The 19377-nt window shown below is 38.1% G+C and overlaps 1 long non-coding RNA gene across 1 annotated transcript; it reads right to left on the bottom strand.

The window, feature by feature from the left end:
- Positions 1-11576: 11576 nt before the first annotated feature.
- Positions 11577-17012, bottom strand: LOC121921301. Its single transcript, XR_006101894.1, has 3 exons — positions 15747-17012; positions 14509-14598; positions 11577-13463 (listed from the first exon to the last, which is right to left on the bottom strand). It is a non-coding gene; the product is annotated as an uncharacterized LOC121921301 (long non-coding RNA).
- Positions 17013-19377: the final 2365 nt, after the last annotated feature.

The following is a 19377-nucleotide window of genomic DNA, read 5'->3' on the forward strand; positions in this document are numbered from 1 at the left end:
ATTATAAGGTCTAAAAGATTGTGAAGCTGTTAAGCAGAGAACTCACAATATTCTGTGTAGGTAAAATTTCCCAGTTACAGCTTTTATTCAGGATTGAGTGGGAGCTGTTTATTTTCAGATGTAATGAAATATGTAATGAATCCCTCAGTCTCTTTCTAAATTATTATGAAGCACATGCCAGCATGAGTATTTTGTATTTTGTAACCCTCTCAGAGTTAGACTACTACAAAACATTTTTAAAAGACCTGTGTTTAAATCCTCCTCAATGTATTGGATATAGGGGAAGGGGTTGTAGCAAGTATCTATGCACAATCTTAATATTAGTATTTTCCCTTAAACTACCAGAGAAACGGAAATGGTCAGGAATCTCTGCTGAGCCCCCAGAGATAATCTTATTTACTTTTGTGGTTCAAAAACTTCATTCTTCCACATTATGCATTTCCCATCTTTGTATTATGCAGTAATGTTGTGTTTCCCTGGAGGTCAGACTTAAGGATGTGTGGCTTCAGCTCCTGGATTTCTCTGGTTAAAACAGCAGGTGGCTCAGTTTCTAAGCTGCTGCTCCCCACCCCAATCATTAAATCATTTTCCACCTGGGAAAAAATGTTTAACCCTTCCCTTCAAGGAAAGTCTAAATTATCTCAGGGGAAGGAAAGGGCTGGCCCATCTGTTAGATAGACTGGGCAGCAGTTTTGGGATGTCATGAGAGGGCAGCCACCATTTAGTAATTTAATTTGTTACTATCATGTTTGTTTTTTACTGCCAGGAATAAGGAGATTTGCTGTGGAAAATTTTGGTTACATGTTTCAAATAGCTTGGCTGCATTCAGATTCTGTGCACCATGATCTGGGAGACTGGAGGCAGTTCTGCCTCAGGTGGCAAAATGTTGTGGGTCAGCCCTAGAAAAAGCCAGGTCTAAGTGCAGTGCTTCTTTTCATATAGTTTATGGCACAGAAGAGCAGTAGCAACTGCTCATTTCAGAAAAGGAAACTATTTGAGTGAGTGATCGATTGCACTGTCACATTATGTCATGCAAGGGGCTTTCCATCTCCCAGGGGCTCCTCTCACACTCTTACATGTCATCTGGCAGATCTTCCTAATTCTGCCACAGGTGACAGGCCATCCATGATAAATTTATTACTTTTTAAAACTTTGTTTATATCTGCCTTTTCCCACAAAACCAGGAGTCAAGATGACTTTAAAAAGCATGCTCTTGAATGTATTGTTGGACCAAAGCAAATATGTTCTGTTCCAAGGAGTGAAGACAGTCAGAAAGGGAGCAACCATTTTATCTTCCACCCAAATTAGATTGTCCTTCACATGAGATATTATATGTGCTACTGTCATCATGTGCAGCTTAACGTGAGTCTGGTGTACTTCAGGACTGAACTGATCTTTGCCAATGTGATTACTTTGCTTGAGAGTTCCAGTACAATCTCTCATATTTCACAACATGAACTAGTTATTAGGAGGAAAACATAAAAGTCCCCAGTGTCTGTAGGAGCAGAAGATTTGGTTGATTTAGACCCAGAAGAAGATTAAACACGCCTTCCTTTCAAACTGCAGTCCTTCCATACAATTCCTCTTTAAGTTCCTGACTAGTGACCATGATTAGTCCCAGAAAAAACAACTTTGGCAATACTTATTGAATGACACTGCCTCCAACCCATAGCTGCTGTATCCCTTTTTATTGGTGGAGGAAACCTGTCAATGAACTCCCAATCGCACAAGTTGCAAAACATCACTGCCGGATCAACTGTGACATTGGCAGTCACGTGGTTTTAGTGTCTCCTTCTCTCCCCATCACTATTCCCAACCAGCCTAATTGCCTTTATTTATTTTTTCTATTTCTTTTCTTTTTTAAACTATATCACAGTTGCCAAGTTTTGGAATTATGTGAGCAAATTAAAAGAAAAATAATTTAAATTAATAAACCCAAAAAGCATGCTGGGTAGGGCATAGGGCAGGGAGGTGAGCTTAAGGGGAAATTGAGAAGAGAGCATGATGGAAGAAGCAGCCCCCGTAGCACAGTTGTTAAGACATGCGATATTGGCTGCTCTGAAACTGTTATGTTTCCATTTTTAAAAAACTGACGCAATTGCTGCAAGAATGAGGCTCATGTGGTTAATGTTCTGAGCCTTGCTTCCCATCCCACACTCCACTGACAGCATGAGGACTTTTAAAGAGAAGAGGGTTCTTGAGGCTGGAGCAGATGGAAATGATGCAGAAACTATTACATGCCAAAACATCAGACTGCAAAAATAGTGTGAGGCTCAAGCTTAAAATAATTAGTACCTTTGCCCAGGAGTACCAAGGTATGACTTTTGAAACCTGGTGTGCTGCAGTAAAATTAAGAAATTACCTCATTTCATTTCTTATGCATCTTTCTGTGGTACGACACCTGAAAAACCACTTGGCAAAGGCAATGAAAGCATAACCAAGGCCTTGTACGTTCTGGGATTTGGCCGACATATCAAGCAATCTGCTTCCAGTGGCTGGAGTCCAGAAACCACTTATTAGCACTTGGTCCTCCTATTGAAAATTTGGGCTACTTGGAAGAAAAAGAATGCTCAGATTACTGCCAAGGGCCATTAACATTTGTATTTCTCAGCTCGTTTCTTGTTGGCATTAGGCCAAAGGAGTTATTATCCATCCTTCTTCCTTTAAGAACCTCCAGTTTAAGAACAACAAGGACTGGTGGGTTTTAGAGGGAGAGGAAGGAGGGGGTTCCTGTTTATTTTTGACAGGGCCCCTGGGGTTTCAACAGCTGCTGCACAGACAAAATGTAAAAAGTTATATTTTATTTATTAATTCAGACATTAATAAATAATATCTGTTCAGATATCAGAAAAAATGAAAAAAGAATGGCCAGCAGGTTAGTATAGTTTAGTGTTTCATGTTTCAGTCAGTTTAAACTAATGTTGATTCAAGGATTTCTTTCATCTTGCAGCTTGATGCATACACAAGCAACACATACTGAAACCAAATAATTTTAGTTCAGAAAGCTAGGCATCTTGGATACCCAAGCAGGACTTGCAACAAAACGTTGTAGCATGGAATATTTTGTTTAGAATTTTAGCCCACCGTTTGAAAACTCCTTTGGAAGATCCCTAGTCTAGATCAAAGGTATTGCTACAAAGAGCCCCCCCCCCAAAAAAAGAAGACTGTGGACCACAAAAGTAGGGTTACACGTGACCCACAAACAACACTTTCTCTGTCCCTTCTCTAGAGACTTGGGAGAGTATAGTATTAAACAGATAAACTGATCTCACTGTTTAGAAAATTCCAACACAGATGAGAGACCAACATTTTCCTCTGCTTTAACTACTTTGCTTTGTGTCAGCCACAGAATAATCTATTGCAAAAAGCAGAGGAGCAAGTAAAAGGAAACACAGCCAGTTCAATTTTATCTGGGGAATTATTCTCAATACTAGCAAGAATAATCTCCCTTAAAGAAGTGGTTTATGGCTGTTTTCCTCTTCCTTGCCTCATTTCCCTTTCATCATCATCTGAAACTTTTTCTCCATCATGTAAATCAAAGTAATTGCCATGTGAATCGGTCAGGAATGTTTCAAATATTTGAAAAGTTCTCACTACAAATTCACCTGAAAGGTTGTAATAAAGATTCTGTCTGCCAAATAACATACAGAAATTTGCTTTAAATAGGGGGGGGGGGGGGGAAAAAAAAAAAAATGTGTATCCAGTCTAGCAATTTTGCAATACACAGGAGTACCAAGGTACCAATAAGTTTCCATGGCTGAGTGGGGATTTTAATCCTGCTCTCTCAGAGTCTTAGTCCAACACTGAAATCACTACAACACACTGACTCTCAACTTTATGTTATTCTTCTATAATCAGAACTTTTAACTGGGACATTATGAAAGACACTAGGGCTATCTGGCTGTTAAATGTTTAAGAAACAAAACAAGACAAGATGAACTTACATTATCATTGCATAATTGAATTCCTGCTCTAAAAGCAAAAATGTTACTTTCTCTCCTCATTCATGGTAAGTCTATAAATATTGCTGTTGATAATATTATTTGGCATCTGTAAATTGCAAAAGGCTAAAAAGGGAGCCCATGGCTCTTTAAATTTATTAGCTATATTCCTCCCCCCCCCCCCCCCCCCCCTCTCACCGATCAGTTACACATGATTTTTGTATACCATATCTATGACATGCTGGGCCCAAACAGACAGGCCAAAATAAAGCTGCTTCGGGTCACATTGTAGGTATGTTGTTTAAACAATGCATGCGTCCCAAGAGGCTGGAAGCTGCGCCAAAGTCACGCTCCAGTCCTAAGGATTAGAGCACAGCTCTGGTCTCTTAGATGCATGCATCATTTAAACAGCATACCTCCAAAGTGAACCGAAGAAGCTTTATTTTAGCCTGTCTGTTCGGACCTGCTATCAGTTCCCCCATGTTTGGCTATCAAAGTTTGCAATAAATATTACATTAAGAACTATTTTTATTTGTTTTTAGAGTACATATGGATTTAATGACTTCAATAAGAAAATTTATGGTTCCAAATAAATCTATCCTTAATTGCATACCATTTTGATGAAGTATCCCATGCTTTATTGTGTTAGCACATGGAACTGGAATGTTTTGTGTAACAATGCAATTCCTCCCCAGACCCACTTTTTAGCTGCTGCAGCCCCCTAAATGTGGTGATTAGAAGAGTAGCACTGAAGCATCCTGCTGTGTTTCTATAGCTAAATACAAAGTAATTGAACATTTTTTGGATGAGGACCTTCAGAAGATCCCTGGGAGATCATGGAGGATGCCTCTCCATTGTGTGTCCAGCTGTAAGAACATAACCAGATACATGTTCTGATCATGCATCTCTACTTTAATTCTGATCTCTCCACCTAAAAAAAGCTTAAAGAGGATGTTCTTCACTAAAAAGAAAAACTGTCAAAGACAAGAGACCATAGTCTGGAGAAATAAATTCCAGAAACACAGATGAACAATTGATGGCAATTCTTCTAACAAATGCAGTCCTTTGAACTCTTGAAACTGGCATTTATATGAAATATCATATAACTGTTATGAAACCTCTATTGGTTAGGTAAAGGAATGTCCAGTGGTAACAAACAGTAGGGGGCGGTGCTCATCTCAGTTTCTAAGCCAAAGAGCAGCATTGACCAAGGACTGCTCTGGTGGTTATGTGGCCAACATGACTCCACCGAACACTGATACCTTCCCACTGAGAAGTGGTACCTGTCTATGCACTTGCATCTGCATGCTTTTGAACTGCTAGGTTGGCAGTAGCTGGGACTAGTGACAGGAGCTCACCCCATCATGGTTTCTGTTTTTAATACCAGATGTTTCCCATTCCCATCCCATCCCATCTTAAACATAGCAAAATGATTCAGAATCATTTCTTGAAAAACACAGTTGGCACAACAGAAGGGAAAACAATTAAAATAATTACTCCTATCTCCATTTATTCCACTATTGTGTCATCCCTTATTTTATGATAGGGACATATTGTCTACTTAGAAAGAATGGGAGGTGATAGGTCTGTATAGACTAAAAGGCTTTCCTATTAGCTCAAGACATAAATCTACTGCCCTGATAAGGGAGCATTTGCAGCCTTATGGTTTCTACTACACCTAACCTCTCAGAAGGACATTAAAAATAAAGAAATTATGCCTTTTATTAAAACTGAAAGACCACAATACAGCTCAACAGGTAATATTACAAGTCTCATGTCTACACAATTTATTCTGATAGAAACAATCTGTGACCTATTGGCTTACTTTCATGAACATGTGCTAAAATCTGGTCATAGATATAACAGGATAGGATTAGGAATGTATATGGCAGTGCTTACCAAGAAAGACAATTTCTTCACAAATAAAGGGACATAGCTTTTACTATTGGTACTGAACTCCCTTGAAGCAGAATTATTAAATGCACAGATATAGGATGGGGGACACCTGGCTTAAGGAGACAACATGTGAAAGGGATCTAGGAGTCCAAGTAGATCACAAGTTGAACATGAGTCAACAGTGCGATGCGGCAGCTAACAAGGCCAATGCAATTTTAGGCTGCATCAATATAAGTATAGTGTCTAGATCAAGGGAAGTAACAGTGCCACTATATTCTGCTCTGGTCAGGCCCCACCTAGAATACTGTGTCCAGTTCTGGGCGCCACAATTCAAAAAGGACATTGAGAAACTGGAGCGTGTCCAAAGAAGGGCGACTAAAATGGTGAAAGGTCTGGAAATCATGCCCTATGAGGAATGCCTTAGGGAGCTGGGTATGTTTAGCCTGGAGAAAAGAAGGTTAAGAGGTGATATGATAGCCCTATTTAAATATTTGAAGGGATGTCATATTGAGGAGGGAGCAAGCTTGTTTTCTGCTGCTCCAGAGACTAGGACCCGGAGCAATGGATGCAAGCTACAGGAAAAGAGATTCCATCTCAACATTAGGAGGAACCTCCTGACAGTAAGGGCTGTTCGACAGTGGAACACACTTCCTAGGAGTGTAGTGGAGTCTCCCTCCTTGGAGGTCTTCAAACGGAGGCTGGATGGCCATCTGTCAGGGATGCTTTGATCTGGATTTCCTGCATGGCAGGGGGTTGGACTGGATGGCCCTTGCGGTCTCTTCCAACTCTATGATTCTATTGGAGGAAGCGTGGAGAAGTACACACTTGCAGTCTTGACAGGAATGGACTAGAGTTATCTGGTTTGGGAACCAAATCTGATTATAATAAGTAAAATCGTGTACCAGAAACTGGCTTACTTTCCTTGTTCTTGAACAAAGATAAAACTTCAGTTACAAGGACTTCATTGCATTACTTTGTTTGGAAGCACAGTTAGAAGATAAACAGCATTGGAAAAACTGCTGTCTATCAGTTGTTATCTGGAAAGAGTTTGGGCAGTAGCTCCTATAAATAAAACAGCTGATAAAGGTTAGTAGCACAAAAATGATACAGACAAATGACTTTATTACATTATAGTTTCCATTTTTTTAAATTATATTAATAAATCTTTGGACTCTTCCTCACCAGTAGTAACTTGCTGATCTATAGAACAATGTTTTGAAAACCAGAAAACAATTCTCTTTATGGATCTTTTTATTACACATAAAATGGCTCAATCCAGAGGAAGGTCCATAGGAATGTGTCTACCATATTGAGAGTAAGTCAGAATATTAAATACATATACACACATAGACTCCTGAATACTACCTAGTGGAACTTGATAAATACAGTCATCCCTCTGGATTTGTGACTTCCCATTCGCAGTTTTGAATCTCCGCTGATGGGAAGCCAGGAGGGACAAAATGGTGCATGCTCCTATGGCGCGCCCGCAGTGCTGTGCACAGGAGCATACAGCCATTAAAAACAATAGGGCTTCAATATTTGCATTTTTTCTTATGGGGGGCGGAATGAATCCCCCACAAATCGGAAGGGATGACTGTAAATGGGAGTGCAGATATATTCAAATTTCGCACTCCTTTCTCTACCTCTCTACTTTCCTTTCCAGATCTATTATGAAAAAGCTTGTTTCCTATGTAAGCAACATTAATGTTTTTGTTGTCTTCATATAAAATGTCTCAAAAATTACATTAAAAATTCAAATCAATACCAGAGTTAAGACTCTGCCTCTGAGGTTAATATCTGCAATGGTACTGCTCAGATGTTGCATGGGACTGAAATCTGGGGTAGGGTGGAGGCTAAATAGCAAGGGGATACTCCCCAAAATAAAAATTTAATGAAGATCTTAGGAATTTTCTCCATGAACTCTACTACTGTCAGAATTGATCTGCTCTATCTCAGCTCTTGGCTTAGGCTGAGGCAAAGAAATGTCATGGCAAACTGAGGAACTGGCGAATGAAGCTGGAAAGTGTCAAGAAAATGGCTATGTTAATGCTGCGTCAAGGGCACACATTCGCTGTGTCCTTGCTGGGCAATGTCCCCCATACTCCCATCTTGTTGAGCTGCCTGATTAGCTCCATGTTTGTGGCTGTCTCCTGTATCATTCACATAAACAAGATTGCTGTAGGCAATAAGACATCTCAGTAATATAATGCTGTTTAAGAGACTTTATGATGTTTAATCTTTCATGACTTTGGTTTGTTTAAAAATAAAGCAGACTAGAAGTCGTGGTGTCCTTAATACAAAACACGTCTTCCCACAGAATACACTGGAGCCATATTATCGTTGGGTAATAGTACTACACAAACCAACCTGGAGACATCCTTGAACAAGAGACAAGATGAACAAGACTGATACTCCAGTTCTAGTTATTCATGAGGTCCCCTCTCACATATGTGCTGATGAATGAATTCTCCAGCAGAGCAGCAGCCTTTTCACTGAATTGTAAAATAAATCCTCATTAAACAGAAAAGTTTTTTTTCTTTTTCTTTGTCAGTCTGTTGTATCACAAATTTTTCTGTAGTAAAGTGGGTAGCACAGCAGAAAATCAATCCAACTCTATTCAAACATTCTGGTCCAAGAGCTTACCACCCAAATTCACATGTTTAAGTGTCTCTCCACTTGTTATAAAGCCAATGGCACATTTGAAAATAAAATAGCAGGAAATGGCATGTCAAAATCAATTTTCAGAAACACCAAACATTGTTGCATATTGATTCCAGGTGTCTGTTGAGTGTCTCTCATATATCTTCTGCATTTGTTCAGCAGACATCATGGAAATGTAAAGGACATTTTATATACATGAATGTATAATTGCCGCTATGTAATGAAGATTTAATCTCAGATTTACATACTCAATCTTCTTTATACAAAACAGGTAGCCTTTTGCCATAGATGAGAGTATATTAGTGTATATAATTAGTTATAGAAACATAGTGTGATAAGGGGCCTCATAGACCAGCTAGTCTAACATTCTTCTCAGTGGAGAATCTCCTGCTAAAGCATCCCAACAAGGATCTTTTTAAATTGATTTTGTACAATTTTGTACAATTTTTATGAAAAAAGTTAACACTTCCATGGGCAGTAATTTGGTGGAGGCAGGCTGAGGACTAGAAAAAAGATGTACAGTATGAAGTAGGAAAGCAAAGAGGTAGGCAGTCTGGAACAAGGTGGGAAACAGAAGGGCAAATGTAGGCAAGTACTAAGGAATTTACTACATACTTCCCAAGTACTAAGTGTAGCCAAGTACAGTACTAAGGAAGAGAACCTGAAGGGAAAGGTAGATGACGGGCAACTAGTTTTGAGGAAAAGGACACATGAAGAGGGAACTGAGAAAAAATAGAATACCCTAAATAATAATAATAATAATAATCAGAAGTGGGGAACCCTCCAGACTTGTTTTTGTGAAAACTACAGAAAATGACCCTCCCAATCCAAAATTTGCTGCTATAAGTAACTGCTTCAATGCAAAGCTTGCCATGGCAAGAAGTCAAATGAAGAAGCAGAACCAGGGCAGGATCTCAATTTCATAAAGAAATGCTTAATATTGTTTCAGCCATACTGTTAAATGTTTTTGAGCTTCCTGAAATCAAACCGATTCATGGCATGCTTCCCTTTCTTTGACCCTGGAGATAGAAGGAATTGGTGATTAAAGTTACTATGCCACTGATTGAAGGTCTGTGCATAAAATGGGGATACATTAAAACTGTGGCACTTTCCACATCTAAGAATTGCTGTTCTCGTGCAGTATTTATCAATCTGTTGCTAAGGCTGTGATAGGTACATAGACAGACTAGGAGCTACGTTAGTAAATGGTGGTATGAAGTTGCAAAGATGGCAGTTTTGGGCATAACTATTCTGTTCTATTGGCTTTAATGGGATTTTCTCCAATGTGTGTGTAAATTATCAGGTCTAAGTGCAAACCAGGGGTGAGCAACTGCAGCTATCCAGATGTTTTTGAGCTGTAAATCCCACCATCCTTCCTAATGCAAGTTCAAATTGTCCATGTGTTGCATAAACAATACTGGAAAACTGTCAGTTCAAATCACATCAATCCATTAGCTTATTTTAGAAAATTAATTGTATCTCAGCCTCCCAACTGCAATATTGAAAGAATTATACTGACCTATCTTCCAGAATGCTTGCCAATATAGTGAGATGAAAAAATTGTTGGTAAATGTTGTCAAATCAGCTTTGACGCATGGCAACCCAGAGACACCCTGTTAAAGCCTTGCAAACTCAGGACTTCTTTGACTTAGGTCTATTCTTCTGTAATATACTGTAATCTTTCTTTTCCTAGTGCTTCCACTTTGCCAAGGATTATTGTGTTTTCTAATGAGTCATGATGTCTCATGAGATGTCTGAAGCACAACAGATTCAGTTTAGTCATTTTGGCTTTTAGGAAGAGTTCAGGCTTAATTTGCTTTATATCCCATGTCTTTGTCTTTTTGTCAGTCCATGCAATCCCTGGAAGTCTCCTTCAGCATCACATTTCAGATGAGTTGATTTTCTTGATGTTGCCTTACCTTACAGTCCAGCTTTCACTCCCATACATAAAATTTGAGGAAAAGATATATGAAAGAAAACTTGACTTACCATACAACAGTTGATTCAGTAGAGCAACTCTAGCTGGGGAACAGCAGTCCTATCTAGGTCTAAATTATAATACAGAGGTAGCAGGAAAGGTCTAGGATCAATACTCTAGGCTAAAACTGAAATTAATTTATACATCTATTTTATTTTATTTACCTTGTCGCACTACAGGACTCAAGATGTCCAAATGATTATAAAGAGGCCCACCATATTGATTAAAAAGTCAAAGAACAATAAATAGCAGTTAACCTTGTCAGTCTTTGCCAGCTGGTAGAAGGAGACCAGAACGAGGGGACCAGCTCAGCTTCCCATGGAAGGGAATCCCACAGATCTGAAGCAGCTTACATACCATAAATAAGTGATATTGGGCAAATATTTTATACTACCAGTTTAACATATAAATTCTACTTGGCTGCATCCTTACTGCAGAAATAATCCAGTTTGACACCACTTTAACTGCCAATGGAATTCTGGGAACTATAGTCTTCTACTCTTCTCTGTTAGAGAGCACTCGTGCCACAATTACAGTTCGAGAATCCCATAACACTGAGTCATGTCAGTTAAAGCAGTGTCAGACTGGATTGTTTCTGCAGAATGGATGCAGCCTTCGATAAATGCATTTGTTTATAGCTTGCACGATTTCTTCTCCTTCCATAATTCACAATTTCAGTGAACTTAGACTCTTAGAGGCTTTTCTGAGGGTAGAAGAAGGCAGCTGAGGAATAAAAACAGAATTTATATTTAGGGATGACAAACAAAACAGTAAAGGGGCATAGAAAAGTCACTCTTTGACCACCAAACTGAGGGAAGAAAAAGTTGAGATGTTTGGTATCCTCTTCAGCAACTATACTAGCTAGCTTACAGTGCTAACTGTACAATGCTGTTATGATGCTGATTTAATGGCGTGGTTTTGTGATCTGATGATAATTTATGAGTACACCCTATCCTGAGTCTTAGAATCAAAGAATAAACTAATGCAGCATTGGAGAAAGCATTTTCCAGATTTAGTCTTATCATTCTATCATCCTCAATTGTCCAAAACTCTTATCATAAAATATATGGTTGTCAAAAGAAAGTCAACTCAAACCATCATAGGGAGAGTAAAGTTATTTTATTAAATCATGCACATCACGTGTGTTAGTGCAAATAGTTCAATCTGTACTCCAGAAATTCTATTGTTTCTTTTATATCTTTACAAAATAGATTTTAAACAATTATTTACTTTTAAAAATGTAATTCTGAAGTTAAGTATTTTCAGAATAATATTTGCAATAACCTATATACAAGAGGTACTGAGTACCACTGGCGTGTATATGTGTATGTGTGTGTTGTGTGTGTTACAGCTTCCTGCAACTGCAAAGAATGAAATGAAAAAAATGACATTTTCTACATCTGTGTACTAACATTCCCTTAAATCTAAATGATCCTCCCATTAACAAATCCCAAGACAGAACCTTTAAAGTAAAATGACCCTCAAAACCGCAAAGGCAAATTATAACTAAAATCTATTTAAATATTTAATTAAATCTGTTGATTGCCATTCAATCCATTAAACCAAACTCTGAGATAGTCTTCCTGTGAAATTTCCATGAGCTGAATTATTTCACTTTGCAATTCATTTCATAGAATTATAGACCTTAATGAATAGAGCAGTTGTGTTGTGTAAGCCCGCACTTCACTTGGCTTTAATAGATGGCCCTATTCATAAGTCAACACTAACTGGAGACATTAATAGTAAGGCCATATAAACTGTGATGTAAAGCTTCTAATCATTGACAGCACATTCTTTCAGTTTAAGTTGATGCATAGAGGACCAATTAGATTATTCTAACTTTCCCAAAGGCTTGTGCATTTATTTATATATATTTTTTGCTTTTTCTTCTTCATTTCCCTAACAGTAGAATCACTCAAGCACTTCACATAATGAAGTTATGCCAATGAAAGCGCAATTAAAGAGACAAATATTATTTCTCCAGCTCAGTTTTGATAATATGTGACTGGAAAAACCATTTCTATAATGTGATATGTGAGAAAATACATTGGGTTTTATAGTGTCTATATACATGAGATTTAATAAATTACATTCAAACTAAAAGTTGGATCACTGCACTATGTCCATCAGAAAAATGAAGATTTTGCTCCCAGAAAAACCTTAGTTCACTCAGGCACACACATGCACACACCTGCACACAAAAAGTCTAGACTGAGGCTTTCCATTCAGTTTCTTCTAGAGCTTTTTAAGGCTGATAATGAATTGTACTATTTCCCAAGTCATCAACAAAATAGGACCTTCACTGAAGAAAAATATTTGTTTCCGTCAGAAGACTTGGAAAAAAAGAAAATTGTTCCCAATAGCTCAGTGACTCACAGCAAGTAAAAAATAATAATGGTATGTTAATATACAAATAAAGTCAAACTGAAAGGCACTGAGCACACTGCACCTGCTTCCATGTATTTAAAGGGTATTTGGCATGGGTGTCCAAATCAGAGAAAAATGCATTGCTTTCAATCTGGCAATCAGATTTTTAATTAAATTATCCACACACCTAACCACCATAAATAATTTGGTACCAGAAGCCTACTTTAGGCCACCATAATAGTATTTAGAACTCAAACATACTATCTTAAGAACTACATGAAATTGTAAGCAACAGTATTGCTCACGACAGAATGAAGTAATAATTTTATTCCCTCTTTATAAGCAGATACATTTTGTACAGTTTAAAGCAATGACCCTACTGCTGCTCTGAAGCCAAACTCTGTGGTACTAAGAGGTTATTTAAAAAAAAAGAAAAAGAAAAAAGGAACAGGATGAATCCGTTTTCCCCCCAGTATGTGAATGATGCCAGCTTCTAAAAGGAGGACGGTGTATGGATTCAACAACGGTTCTCATGGAGACGCTCTGGTTAAACCTGGGTACAGCACCATGGCTGTCACAGCTACCAAAGCTGCCATCACAGGCATCCAAGGCCATTGTCTCTGTGTGGGGGGGAAAAGAAAGAAAAGAATCAATATCTCATTTGCTTTAGTGGACAGTCCATCAATTAATTCCTTTGAGTACCTGGCAGTCTCTAAAATAGTTCCCATCTGATCTAGCTTTAGAAAATTTCAACTGGATATCAAGGATGTAAATAATGTTGATCTAAGCAAAGGAATTCCAATGTCTCCATGACGTGACTTCTTCAGATTGGCAGCTGCACAATTTCATATTTTAATATAATGCTTCCAAATAAACCCTTTGTAATCTAATTCACTAACAACATTCCTTCTTTGTGTCAAGGTAAATCTTAGTTGCATGCCACGCCAAATTATGAATTCTCTAAACATCTTCCAACACCCTGCAACAACACATGAAGTGAGTTTTACCTTAGTTAACTTTTTTTTGTCCTAGGTTTAAAGGAGATCTAGAATGCAGCAATGACATTTTACAGGTATATTTGTAATCACAGCTGCTTTTTATCTTACATTTTGACTTGTATGAAGAACATAATTCCATACAGAGGGCCATATTCTCACAAAATATATTTTGGAATATACTAGAAATCAGAGCACACATCTGATGTTTTCATCTTGTTTCCCCCATATCTTCTTCATTACAAAAGTGAGAAAAATAAAAAGCATTCAGCCCCAAGAAAAACATCTGAATTAGTTGTAAATAAAAAAGAAATATATGGACCAAATGCAAATATGCAAACTCCTAATTTGTTACATTTAATTAAATAGTTAGATTTTTCTTCAAAATCCTCTCCTTGCAGCATCTTGCAAAAGACAAACATGTTAGAAGAAGAATAGTCAGAAACAATTAGGTTATAAGAGGACACTGTTAGCACTAGCACAAGGATACCAGACAGATGTTAAATGATTAGTTTGCTTGTTTTGCCAGTATTACACATAATAATGGCTTGTTAGATGAAGGGTTTGCATCAGGTACATAAATACCTGTTTTTCACCATGCACTATTACAAAAATGGCACAAACAGGTGACAGGGACGAACATACATGGACTGAATAGTGCTTGTAGTACCTTTCTCTACCACAATGGGCTGTAACACCAAAACAGGAAAGCCAGGATTAGGCCGATGAATACGGCTGGGACGGGTGGTAATATGGAAGGCTAAAGGGAAGGGAAGGGATATTAAAATCATTTTGTGCTATAAAATATCAATTAGGTAAAAATGATTTAGATAGGGGGAAGAGCTCAAAGATCACATTTTGTTTCAGTTGAAACATTAAAGACATCTAACAAGACACAACTAGTTTGGTATACAAAGTTAGTACACCACTATACAAAGTAAACATGGATACTGAAAGATAAAGCATTTTTCCTTCTAAGACAATTCTTGAAGTATTTCATTTAGTGTTTTTAGAACAAAATGAGCTCAGACTCATTTTGAAGCAGAAGAATGCCCGCCTAGGCAATAGAGCATAGCTATGTTTTATATGCACAAAAATTACAGAATTTCAACCCATAGTCAACAGAGTATTCAGGAAAAAAATACCAATCAGGATTTGCTATCCATTTTTATATGTTGCCATTTAAAACAGTGTTCCTCACGTATACCTTTTCCTTTTCCATCTTACAAATGTAATAGGATGTATACTGTGCAATATTTTTTAAAAAAAAAAAAAAAGATGGGGGCCATTTCACATAGAGTCATTCCTGTAGAAGTATAATCTCCATGTAGGAAGAAAGGAATACCAAAAAAGTGACCACCATCAGTTGTGAAGAACAAATACATTTATGTGCCTATAAATCCTCTCAACATACAAGGATGCTTCCTCTATATTCAGGACCTTGATGTTGCCTGTTTGTGGACTGCCATTCAAGTTACTTAAAAAAAACAATCTTCCCAGGCAAAGAACTAACTTTCAGCGCTTTATGCTGTGGCACTGAGATACCAAAGACCATATTTATGTCGGTATTCCCTATAATGTTATATTTATCTTTTTGTGCTGCTTATGTTCACAATTGTGTTAACATCTGTTCATCTGAGGCTGAGCCCAAAAGAGCAACTACAGTTAGTCCTCCATATCCCTGGATTTTTATTCACAAATTTAAGTATCCACGGCTTGTAAATATTTTTAAAAATATAAATTCCCAACAGTAAACTTTGATTTTTGCCATGTTATAAATGGGACACCATTTTACTATGCCATTGTATTTAATGGGACTTGAGCATCTATGAATTTTGGTATCCATGGGGGATCCTGGAACCAAACCCCAGCAGATATCAAGGGTCCACTGTAATTACTCCAACTAACCTGAGACTATAGTAAAATGTGAAAAGGTCCCCTTCTCAAAGCACTCTGCTGTCATTCGTTTGTAATCCAACAACTCAGTTACCAGGTCTGAATGAGCCTGTGTTTTTCAACTGTTTCTACAAGTTAATGTTTGATGAGCCAATGAGGTGTTTCTCTTTCACAGAAGTCAATAGGAATTCAATGTGCAAACAGTAGTCAGATCACTGCTCATGCGAGACCATTTCTTGCCTACACAGTTTGAATGCTATCTGTCCAAGAGAATGGGGAATATCAAACTACTCTAAGTGTTTTTTGTGGGTTTTTCGGGCTCTAAGTGTGTCCATCAAAGCCTGATTGGATACATGAGGACAGTGTATATCAGTTCTATACTGTCAAGGATAATATTTATTATTTATTGGTGATTGGCCCATATCATCAAATTTGCCCTTCATAAATCCTAATGACCTGATGACTCAGACTCATGAAATGAATCTTTTCAATAACAGCATTCAGTTACGGCACCTGGTGCCTATTTTATATTTTTATGACCTTCTTACTCTCTCAGGCCTTTTAATCCTTTATATACTGTATTTCAGTGTTTCCTTTTTTTTTTTAACGTACCATATATACTCGATTATACTTGACTATACCCTCATGTATAAGTTGAGGGCAGGTTTTGGGGCCAAAATTATGGATTTTGCCATGATGCATAAATTGAGAGTAAAGCTCCTTCAGTGTGAGTATATGTGCATGCAGCAAGAGAGACTCTGATTGAGGCTTTTTATTTCAGTGTTTCAGCTTTTGTTTCATCCTTCATTCCCCAGACAGCTGGGGCTGGTTAGCAGGATAAGGACTCTGTTGGTTTCCTTAACAGCAATAAATCACCCAGGACTCTTTTTGCTTGGCTCCAGAGAGAAACAGACTCCTCTCTGTACAACATGGGAAAATCTGAAAGAGCTGCTATCACATTACCATACTCACCCATAAATAAGTCGGTCTGGGATTTTGGGGTCAATTTTGGGGCATAAATTTTTAGATTTATAGACGTGTATATACAGTAATTTTAATTTGTTATATTTTTAGATCGTCTTGTGATGCCTGTTTTAGGCCCTATTGCTTTTATGCAATTTCTGCCTTTAATTGTTCATTTTGCAAAGATTTTAGATTTCGTATTTTTATTGTGTTGTTGTTGTTCTTGCAGCATACCTTCAAGCAATTTCTGACACATGGTGACCCTCAAGCGAACCTAGCATGAGTTTTTCTTTGCAAAATTTGTTCAGAGAAGGTTTACCATTGCCTTGCCTGCCCCTGAGGTTGAGAGCATGTGATTTCCCAAGGTCACCCAATGGGTTTCATGACTGTGCAGGGAATCAAACTCTGGCCTCCAGAATCATAGTCAAACACTCATACCACTAAGCCATATTGGCTCCTTACATTTTATTGTACATCGTACTAAGATCTGTTACCCATAGGGTGACTAATAGTTACCTATAGGATGTTATCTACAGGGTGACCAATTAAATGCATAGATATAGGATGGGGGACACCTGGCTGAATGAGACTACATGTGAAAGGGATCTAGGAGTCCAAGTAGACCACAAATTGAACAAGAGTCAACAGTGCGATGTGGCAGCTAAAAAGGCCAATGCAATTTTAGGCTGCATCAATAGTATAGTGCCTAGATCAAGGGAAGTAACAGTGCCACTTTATTCTGCTTTGGTTGGGCCCCACCTGGAATACTGTGTCCAGTTCTGGGCACCACAATTTAAAAAGGATGTTGAGAAACTGGAGCGTGTCCAAAGGAGGGTGACTAAAATGGTGAAGGGTCTTTAAATCCGATGAGGAACGCCTTAGGGAGCTGGGGATGTTTAGTCTGGAGAACAGAAGGTTAAGAGGTGATATGAAAGCCCTGTTTAAATACTTGAAGGGATATCATACTGAGGAGGAAGCAAGCTTGTTTTCTGCTGCTCCAGAGAACAGGACCTGGAACAATGGATGTAAGCTGCAGGAAAAAAGATTCCACCTCAACATTGAGAGGAACTTCCTGACAATAAGGGTTGTTTGACAATGGAACACTCTCCCTCAGAGAGTGGTGGAGTCTCCTTCCTTAGAGGTCTTTAAGCAGAGGCTGGATGGCCATCTGTCGGTGATGCTTTGACTGAGAGTTCCTTCATGGCATGGGGTTGGACTGGATGGCCCTTGTGGTCTCTTCCAACTCTATGATTCTAATAAATTTTAAAAAGTCAAGAAATCAACAGCACTTATAAGTACAATCCCACTTTATAAAAATATGTTCATATGCTCTTTTAGTAAGAATCTCACGTAAATACTCCCTTAACATAAATTTGCCTAGCTATTCCTCATCAGAGCAACAAGCAAGGAAACTGAAGATATACATGATAAAGTTGTACTTGTAAAAGCCCGCAGGCCCAAACAGCAGGAAGAACAGAGATTTTCTTTAAAAAAAAAAAACAACTTGCCAGCAAGACTAACAGTAAAGAAAATTTTGTCAACACGAAATCTTTAAAACAAATATAATTTGTATAAGGAAATAAGAGACAATGTGTTATAGTGGTTTGACTGTCAGACTATGACTTCAGAAACCAGGACTCCAATTCCCCACTCAGCTATGGAAAACCACTAAGTGACCTTGGGCAAGTCACTCTCTCAGCCGCAATGGCAAAGACAAACCCCCTCTGAACACATCTTGCCAAGAAAATTCCATGATAAGATCGCCTTGGGGTTGCCATCAAGCAGGAAACAACTGGAAGTTACACAACAACAATGTGGAAATAACCAATGCTGATCCCACCTAAATAAGCAGTACTCAATTGGAAGGATAGGCTTGTGTGCTATCACCTATGTAACTTATGCCCAAAAGGAGAATTAAGTGACTTGGAAAAACATGGAGGTTTACAGCAGTTCAAACCTTTAAGAAGAAAATATGAAAGGGAGAAGAAACCAAGAGCAACCCAGTGAAAACTGAGCATTCTCAGGGGCCACACCATGCTAACTATTTAAGGCGGGGGAGGCTTGCAAACTAAAAGAGTGGCATGAAGTAGCTGGAGAATGGCACATACATTTCGTAAGGGCAGAGAGAAGCAATGAGAAGCACTTCATTAGCTGAAGAGAGCATTTCAATGAGACACTAAAATGTTTTTTCCAGCTGTTTCGACATTTTCTAACTGTGTTCATTCTACATCCTATACATGGGCTAAAATGATCATGTAGCACGTGATATGAATATGATGGATTTAGTCATGAAGTAGCAGAGGCTGAAGTCAGCACAGAATGAAAAAAGCATGGCTTCTATGGACTCAAAGGTATATATTAATTCTTACTGATTTCCATATTGTTATCTCTAGACACTGAGCACTAGATTAAAACTATGCAGTGGCAAGACCTTATTTTGGGTTAGTTTGAGAAAGTGTTCATCCATTTCCCATTTCTGAAACGCCAAATCCTAGATATCTACTCCTCTTCCAGTAAATTAACTCAGTTTTCCAATCCTGCAGTTCTATCTTGATTTTTATCTGAAACTATGAAGAATTTAGGGCCTTGTGTCTTATTTAGAGGTGTGCATAATTCACCTGTGAAGTTTGTTTCTCAACCTGAGTCAGGTGATCTTTGCCAGCATAAACCTTTTTTATAT

Source organism: Sceloporus undulatus, chromosome 2 (assembly GCF_019175285.1).
Source record: "Sceloporus undulatus isolate JIND9_A2432 ecotype Alabama chromosome 2, SceUnd_v1.1, whole genome shotgun sequence".
Classification (NCBI taxonomy): domain Eukaryota; kingdom Metazoa; phylum Chordata; class Lepidosauria; order Squamata; family Phrynosomatidae; genus Sceloporus; species Sceloporus undulatus.